The sequence below is a fragment of the Euprymna scolopes genome, chromosome 14 (genome assembly GCF_053919585.1).
Source record: "Euprymna scolopes isolate OS-2025 chromosome 14, ASM5391958v1, whole genome shotgun sequence".
Classification (NCBI taxonomy): domain Eukaryota; kingdom Metazoa; phylum Mollusca; class Cephalopoda; order Sepiida; family Sepiolidae; genus Euprymna; species Euprymna scolopes.
In genome coordinates, this window is record NC_136495.1 from 35637176 (window position 1) to 35646904 (window position 9729).

The window sequence follows — 9729 nt, forward strand, 5'->3', positions numbered from 1 at the left end:
AAAGTGTGAAAAGAAAAACAGGTGCACGTTTTTGATTGACGTGACGGCGATAGCTATTCAGCAGTTACGATTTTGTGCGGGACAGTTTTTAAATAAATAAATCGGTTTGTTTGTTTTTAACTAAGTTCGGGGAAAACCAGCTCCCTGTTTATTAGGGAGAGTGTCTCGTCTCGAAATGAAAGCTACCATCTGATATGATGAAGTCGACATTGAACAAACGTTACTTAGCTCTCTAGAGACCACTGGCTTTTGGCCAGTGATTAGAGTCGAGTTTTGCTTTTTATTTATACCAAAAACCGAATGTAACGCGTGCCGATGCGGGAAATGTGGAATAATTAACGTTTGAAAGTCAATAAAATTAAATAGACAGGCGAGCTCCGTGGTTAAGTGTGAGATATTACAATTTATAGATGATATAAAAAGTTTTAAGAAGTTGCGAAGCGAGCGAGCGCTTCTCTGAAAGAAGCCTTTTGTGGACATCGAGGAAAAGCGTACATACATACATACATACATTTTCGCTTTTATATATATAGATAACTATGTCAGGTTTCACAGCAGTATTTTCAAGGTAGATGGCTGTAGGGATTACATGATCATAATGTATGGTATATAAGTCATTTCCAACTGTTCTTTCAGGTTGATGTTCCCAAGATTTGCTGCTACATTGGATGTTTAATTTTTTACAGATGGTCCAGTGGATGTACTTACATACTCCATCATGTCTTGTTGTATAGTAGCCATCCCCTAAAAGAACTTTGCAACTTGATACTAGATGACTCACACTTTCCAATTCCGTGTGGCAGAATCTACATTTGTTGTCATGAGTGAGACCTGCCATCTTCTTGAATGCATTAGTCGTGTGTATGTGTGTGGTGAAGGTGGTGATGATCCTAAAAGAAACCATCTATTATATGTTCAACTGAGTGTTGTTCGTAATCAATAAATGTGAATTACGATGTAATGTTTTAACTTCCTTGGACTATTTTCATTATTAACATAATTTCTCTTCATATAATTGTGAAAGCGAATGGAGGAATTCAAGAATGTCAGTGTTTTTTTTGTTTGGGGGGGGAGTCACTTATTCTTACAACTTTTTATATACTCCCTAGATTATAATATCTCCGATTTACGAAAGGGCGTCGTGTCTATCTTTTATTTGAGCGACATTTACACTCTATTTTCACAGTATTTCCTCCTCTCCGCGTGTTTGTTTGGATTTTCTGTATAAAAAAAATAAAACTGAATCCAGAGCAAATGCCAGGGACATCCAGAAAGCAATGAGTTTTGATCAATGCGGGGAAACCCCATCGTATCAGACAATTGCTATTCATTTGGACACTTCCCTTTTTATGGGGAGCTGGTTTTCCCCCAACATCTTGGGGAAACAAACAAATATGCAGAAACTGGCTTGCAGCCAAAGTTAAGTGCGTGATTTCATTCCCCTATGGCATAACGTTTGACCTCGTTAAATTTCCGCACCTGTCACTTAACTTTTTAATCGTTTAATTTCAAGCATTCTCACTTTGTCTGCCACTTGGCGTTGCGGTAAGTTATCACATTATCACTCTTTTTTGCCCTTGTCTCAAGGCTTTGGGTTCAAGCCTACCTGCCTACCAACATTTTTTTTTCCTATACACACATACCGACAAACACTCAGGCAATGGCGGGCACCCCACTAGTCTATTATATAAAAGGCAGTCTTCTGTGTTTGTATGTCCAGCTAAAACTTCAAAAATACATAGCAAACCCCTACAAAGTTGGTATTTCTTTAATCAGTGTAACCCTGAAAAAAAAAATTAAAAAGAAAAAAAGATTCATTCTTTAAGCGTCAAATAACCATTTGTATCATTGAATGCTATCAAGTGTTACTCTAAGTTAACAATATTCGTAAACTACTTAGATAATTATATATAACCCATTAAATGCCAACAAATAATTTCTTTTAAAAATCTATAAAATAATCTCTCATATAAATCTCACCTGTCTGTTTAAATGTATGTATGTATGTTTGTATGTCTACCTAAAACTTTCGGCAGAAGCGACTGATTTTCACGAAATCGGTATCGTTTTGAAGCTCGTCCCTTCGGACGATAAATATTGATAAATTGGCTAAAAACATTAATTCCTTCAACTGGTCGGGTTTTTTTTGCATTGCCATTTTTGCAAGTCATCGTATCGGTTGGAATTACTTTAATTTCACTGTTCCGAACTTCCGGTCGCGCCATGGAGTAGGGGTCAGATGTCAGGTTTTCTTTTACTTTCTTTTCCGTCTTCGTATCATGGGTTTGAGCCTGCCTGCCTACTAACATTTTTTTTTTTTTGGCTCAACACACCCCTCCAAACACCCGGACATTGGCGGGCACCCAGGCTAGTCTAATATATAAAAAGCTATATGTTTGTCTGTCTGTCTCCATATTTTCAAACTCTATCTCTTCCAAAACTAAAAGTCACTGAGGGATCTCAAGTGATCGGATTTTTTATGAACCGTCTTTTATGGGTCTTTAGCAGGTTAAAATACTTTTAAGGGGTCAAAAATGGGTCAAAGTTGAAAAAATCGTAATACATTTTGTACATTCATCTTAATTTGTTTTTAATTTTTAATCAGATCATGTGCGTGTCATGTTGATACCGTGGTAAAGTCATCAGTTTTGAATGCTACAGTTCCGGTTTCAATTCTAACTGATGGCGCCAAATTACTTCTTTTTTACTTAGGAAATCACAACTCTTTTAATAATATATATGAAATCTGGACAAATCAAAATATCATATTTAAGCAGTATATAATAATACCGCTTACTGTATAATTACTTTGAAGAAAGGATAAAAATTCATCTAAACTCATCAACTTCCCACTGAGAGTGGTTGGAAATCTGTTAAAATTCTATTTGTTTGATGATGTAAATATACAATTTACAATAGTAAGCCACTAACTTATTGTCAAAAGTGCAATGTGACTCTTTGTGTGAACCATAATGTGTGAATTTTATTTTGAACTAGCGGCTGCGCTGCATCGGCTAACATAATACTGAGTTGAACACAAAATTGAGTACACTCAACATCGTCTTACCATCAACGCTTACCTTGTGAACTTGGAGTATGGGAAATTCCCATATGCACAAAACAAAATCACTGAAAAAACAAAAATACCCTAACTAAGGATGTTAGAGAATGGATGGAGAAAGAGGGAGAGGTGTGTAAATTATATTATAGACACGTTTACAGGAAGTGAGGGTCAGCTGATCGGATGCGTGTGAATCACGTGATCAGGTTAGCTGAATCGAGGAGATTGGTTTTAGGCACAGAAGGTGATGGACGACTTAACAGTTGTTCCCTCCCCTTCACTGGGGGGGGGTGCTTACGTGTAGCACACAAGCCAGAGATTCACTTCCTTCTGCAGTCGACATCTGGAAGGTGAATAAAAAACTATAAAACCAATTCATCGTTTGGAGTGAATAAATCTTCATCTCAAAACAGGTACCAGTCTCCTTCCAAGACACGAGATGAATTCAGGTGGACCAACATTGACGACGCATGAAGGTATGTCTCAAAAATACATGTACCACACACACCCACAACGGCATATGAACAAATAGACTGGACCACTAGACAATCACATGACGTTCCCCCTTATTAGATTAATATACAACAAGGGTAAGGATAATGAGTAAACGTTGGATAAAATGATGATTAAAATTATTACGAACTTGCCAGGATTTGAACCTGGAATCTTCTGATCCATAGTCAGATGCGTTATCTATTGCGCCACAAGTCCTGTCCGTGTGCCAAAAGATGTTACCGCAATTGTACACAGACAGTGCTAAATTCCGTTGACATGGGCAGGTAACTTTTTCGAAAATTGTATGAAATGGCCCAAAAACCCTTATTTCGTTAAAAGCCATATATAGATGAGGACAATCTAGGGACTCACACCTTTCAGGGAAACAAAGAATTTCCAATTCAGTGCATCCGTTCGAAAGTTTTATTGGTATATATACTCACACACATAAATAAATAAACATATCGTATATACCCAGTGTCCTATTTATGGAGAGTCAATATTTCGCTTTTTAAATAAAATAAATTTCAATTTGTGTATTCTAACCGATTTTTAATCATTAGTTTCAACTCAATAGTAAAAAATTTAGATATCCTTGCACTTAATGGGTTAATTTTAATCAACGAGATTACAATAGAATTGTGGAGTCCAAATTTGCATCACATTAAAAAGGAAATATGCCATAAACTCCTCTTATGATTTTAGAAATCGATTGCCATAATTCTATTTATTATGTCAGTTTATAGATAATTTCCATTCTATTTACTACGTCAGTTTATAAATAATTTCCATTTTATTTATTATGTCAGTTTATAAATAATTTCCATTCTATTTATGTCAGTTTATAAATAATTTCCATTTTATTTATTATGTCAGTTTATAAATAATTTCCATTTTATTTATAATGTCAGTTTATAAATAATTTCCATTTTATTTATTATGTCAGTTTATAAATAATTTCCATTTTATTTATTATGTCAGTTTATAAATAATTTCCATTTTATTTATGTCAGTTTATAAATAATTTCCATTCTATTTATTATGTCAGTTTATAAATAATTTCCATTTTATTTATTATGTCAGTTTATAAATAATTTCCATTCTATTTATTATTTCAGTTTATAATTTCCATTTTATTTAGTATGTCAGTTTATAAATAATTTCCATTCTATTTATTATGTCAGTTTATAAATAATTTCCATTTTATTTATTATGTCAGTTTATAAATAATTTCCATTTTATTTATTATGTCAGTTTATAAATAATTTCCATTTTATTTAGTATGTCAGTTTATAAATAATTTCCATTCTATTTATGTCAGTTTATAAATAATTTCCATTTTATTTATTGTCAGTTTATAAATAATTTCCATTCTATTTATTATGTCAGTTTATAAATAATTTCCATTCTATTTATTATGTCAGTTTATAAATAATTTCCATTTTATTTATTATGTCAGTTTATAAATAATTTCCATTTTATTTAGTATGTCAGTTTATAAATAATTTCCATTCTATTTATGTCAGTTTATAAATAATTTCCATTCTATTTATTATGTCAGTTTATAAATAATTTCCATTCTATTTATTATGTCAGTTTATAAATAATTTCCATTCTATTATGTCAGTTTATAAATAATTTCCATTTTATTTATTATGTCAGTTTATAAATAATTTCCATTCTATTTATTATGTCAGTTTATAATTTTCATTCTATTTATTATGTTAGTTTATAAATAATTTCCATTTTATTTATGTCAGTTTATAAATAGTTTCTATTCTATTTATTATGTCAGTTTATAAATAATTTCCATTTTATTTATTATGTCAGTTTATAAATAATTTCCATTCTATTTATTATGTCAGTTTATAAATAATTTCCATTTTATTTATTATGTCAGTTTATAAATAATTTCCATTTTATGATCTTTAATTCAATATGTAATACAAACCAAATGAAGAAATTTTAATCAATTATATATTCGCCATTGTTTTCAATGACATTTTCCAATTTACCAATTAACTTCTTAATGCCCCCTCCCTAAGACAATGAAGACGATTTTGATTCCAAAAGCTTTGGATGTGCTTTTTCACTTGTTTGTTTTCAGTAGATTTTCTGCTTTGAAGCGCATTTTGTAAAGATCTAAAGAGGTGAAAATCAGTTGGGGCGGAGTTAAGGGAATCTTGTAAATAGGGTAGAACAAATCAGCTAATTTGCAAAATTTTTTTCTGTGTTACTTTTGCAGTGTATGGGTTTTCATCCACATGTGTCAATTTTTCAACAAGTTTGAATTTAGTGTTTGGTTTGAAGTACATTCTGTAAAGGTGAAAATCAGTTGGAGCAAGGTTAAGGAATATGGTGAATGAGGTAGAAGAGAGACAATTTGCACATTTTTTCTTGTGTTACTTTTGCAATGTCATAGTAGATGACAACCTTTTTCTATTAACAAGTATCGGACATTTTTTCCAGATTTTTATTCAATTTATGAGCAATTGCTCAACATACAAGTTTGCATGTAGTGTTTGGTTATGGCGTAGAAATTCATGATGGATAATGCTACAAGTATTCTACCAAACACACATTAAAATCTTTTTTTCCATCAATATCAGGTTTTGGAGTTAGGGTTAAGACAGATTTACAGGTAAGCTTTAAGATTGATGACATGAACAGAATTTCATTAAATATTGTGTATACACGATGCAAATGGGTTTATGTTGTTTTTTTTTTAAATATTGTTAAATGAGGAACCATTTGGAGTTTAAATCTATTTTAGGATTTTGCATGTAATCGGAAGAAAAACATTTTTGCAATATGTAAATATGCTAGAAAAATCAAGATTATAACAAAATGGGAGTCAATGCCATGTTTTTTGTTTTTTTTTTGCTCAAAATAAAAGTATTAAAACATGTTTTCCATATTAATAAATTTACCAAATTCATTTTAACTTCAAAACGTTTTTAATGTCAATCTTTAAAAACAGTATATATATATATATATATATATATATGATCACCTATACACTATAATCTTATTTGAATTTTTGAAGAGATTATGTCATCAATGTTAATGTTTACTGATTTACCTTTATCAGCCCAACACCTTTTACGTTAAATACTAATATAGGAAACTCATTTTTAATCACCTATTGAGCAAAAAAAGGCGAATTCCGCTGCCTGGAAAGAGGACTTGTTGTGACATAAAAATCATCTGCCTTATTTTCTCACTGAAGGAATGAGTAATTCATACGCCTGCCAACTATATCCATCTTTTCTAAGTGGCATTTGTGAAGTATTGAGTTCTTCTGCCAATTCACGAGTGCTAGGACTGGATTTATTTGCTTCCCCACTGAGAAAATTAGGCACAAGGCCGTTTTTTAATGTGGGGAGAGGGGAGGGGGGAGGGAAAAGGGGACCAGCTCCCGAGAGGTGGGAAATGGAAGCTTTTGGTATATAGTCCATTTGGTATATAGGGTTGCCCCTACATTGACCAAAAGATTGCCACAAGGACAATGGTCTTTGATTGCAGAATCTGCCGGAACAGATACTACACTTTGATCTTGGCCCGAAGGCCACAAAAGTCCTTCCCAAGGGAGAGGTGATTCACGAGTGCTTAGACAAGGATTATTCTCTACTAAGGTGTTTTAAACATCTTCATCAATGTCGTGAGAGGCACCCAGTAATAGTCTTATCTTCCAAATCTCTGAAACAAAACTTTGTAAACCAATATTTTTACTTGTCGATCTGTTATGACAGTTTGGCTATATATGCTGCATATTTTCATTATAGTCTCTGCAAGATTTTCTTGTTTAAACGTCCACAACATCACAATCAGTTGAAGCTGTTACATGTGTTCATCTTGTTGCTCTTTTCATATGCATGTAGAAGATGGATATTAACAGCAGAATTGTAAAGAAAAACCAAAGCATTCGACACGAGATGTTTTAAAAAAAGTACTCCATGTCTCCAACATGGATCCTAGTGTGTACGATTGTCAAGATACATTCTGTGTATGATAACCTAGTCCTCACGATCATCTTCCTCGTTGTGTTAGGCCAATCCATCTGCTTAGCAGAATGCATATGAGCACATGGGAAAACAAGCCGCGCATGCGTGGTCCCCCTCTGGTGCTGCATGTGAGATGATACCACACAAAAAATTGTGAAGAAATGATGACTGTGAGAAGTATGAAGGGCCAAAGTTGCCTTCACATTTTCGCCAAGTTTCAGAAAAATCTAATGGATGGGGTAAAAGTTATGAAGTAAAAAGTGTCATTTTTTACAATTTTGGAGCATTTGGGACCCCTTTTGAGCTCCGAATCCCAGTGAAAAATGGACAAACGGTGCACTTTCACGCCTTAAGACATATATATTTGAATTCAGCACCATGGAAAACCCCTATATACATGTTAAGTTTTTGAGTAATATGAAAAAAGCTCCAAAAAGGTATGAATCGGGGGACCAACATCAGCAACAGCTGGCTTGCAAGGATATGAGCAGCAGCAGCTGAAAAAAAAATGCACATATGTAAATTAGGAAGTGTGCGTGAGTGGATGAAAAAGGATAAAAAAGACACCACGAAGTCGGGAGGGGGGGGGGAGAGAGAAAGAGTGCGGTCAAAAAGGATAGATATGTAAAATCGAAGATGAGAAATGGGTGCCTGTGGCTGGCGTGTAGTGGAGCAGAAAGAAAAAGGGGAGATAGACATCTGGCCCCGCAGTGGCAGAGAAGGAGACTCTTTAAGCTGGTGTCGAGATGGGAAGAAAAAAAAACGGTAATAAATAACTTGTGTTAAAAAAGAAAGAAAAGTCAACTTCGATTTTATTTTTGTTTGTTTGTTCCTTTTCAATGGTGCCGGACGGTGTGTGTGTGTGTGTGTGTGTGTGGGGGGGGGGTCCAACAGAAGTTTGAATTGTAATGAATATTGTTTGAGCGTAATGGCCATGTTACTGCAATGAAGAATTCTCCATCTAAAACTAAAGAACACAAGTCCAATTCGTAAACAAATAATGCTTATTATTTTGGATAATCAGCATTCACTTCCTCAAGGCTGAATTGCAGATTTGCAGATCTTAACTACGGTGGTGACTTGACCTGGCACAATGAAAGAAATGGTCACGGAAGGTGAGTGCACCTTCACACCTGACCATGGGAAATAAGATAATTAAATGGATATGGTACTTATGTAGCATTGGTCACAAGTGAAAATTGCATTCCAAGTTTGATATAGATATGCATCATGCAGAAACAAGTATCCTCACCAAAAATTACGAAAAAATGATTGAGTAGAAAATTGACTGAAACTTTTTTTTATTAAAAACTAGCGGGGGTACCCGGCGTTGCCCGAGTGTTTGGTGGGGAGTTTTAAAAAATGTTATGGTAGGTAAGTAGGAAGGATCAAACCCGAGTCATGAGTAAAAGTAGGAAAATAAAGTGTGAAAAAAAAAAAAAAACCAAACATCTGCAACGTTAACAGTTCGGCCACCAAGAAAAGTCCATTCCAGTTGTTTAGGAAAAAAAAAAAAAAAAAAAAACGACTACGGTAGGTCGGCGCGAACGTGAAAATATAATGTGAATTGTCCAGCACGCTAACCACTACGCCACAGAGCACTGCAGCTTAGTTTAGTGATTTTAAATAACTTCACATGAAAGAACTACAAAGCCAAACCGGTGTTCTCTTCTCAACTGTTCCTTGTGAACGATCCCCAAACGGTGTTAAGTGGTGGCAGGGGGAGGAGGAATTTATTAGAGAGAAAATATTTTACCACTTCCATTGATCTTAACCGATTTTGGCCGTGACTTCTCAGCAGAAAAAGTATAGAAATCTAAGATTATCGAGGAATTTGAGAAATAATAAGCCTATAACACACCTCAGATATGGTTCTGCCGTTTGTGCATATTATATTTGCATGAAATATCTTGATTTTTAATCCTATTAATGTCAAAATCAGATGGGAAAAAATGAGTTCATTTTATTTATATAGAGATAAAGATAAGTCGTACTTTGTTGATCCACCATTTATATAAGTGGAAGTACTCTTTTACTTGTTTGATTCATAAACAAATAAATGTTTGTTTATTTTTTTAAAAACAAAATCTGAGTTCAATTAGTTTATTCAACCTACTTTTTCAATTTTAAATTGAGTATATTATTACCTCCCCTGTTCTCATATTAATC

The 9729-nt window shown here is 33.7% G+C and overlaps 1 non-coding gene across 1 annotated transcript; it reads right to left on the minus strand.

The window, feature by feature from the left end:
* Positions 1–3699: 3699 nt before the first annotated feature.
* Positions 3700–3772, minus strand: Trnah-aug (transfer RNA histidin (anticodon AUG)). The gene has a single exon. It is a non-coding gene; the product is annotated as a tRNA-His (tRNA).
* Between the last annotated feature and the right edge of the window lie 5957 nt (positions 3773–9729).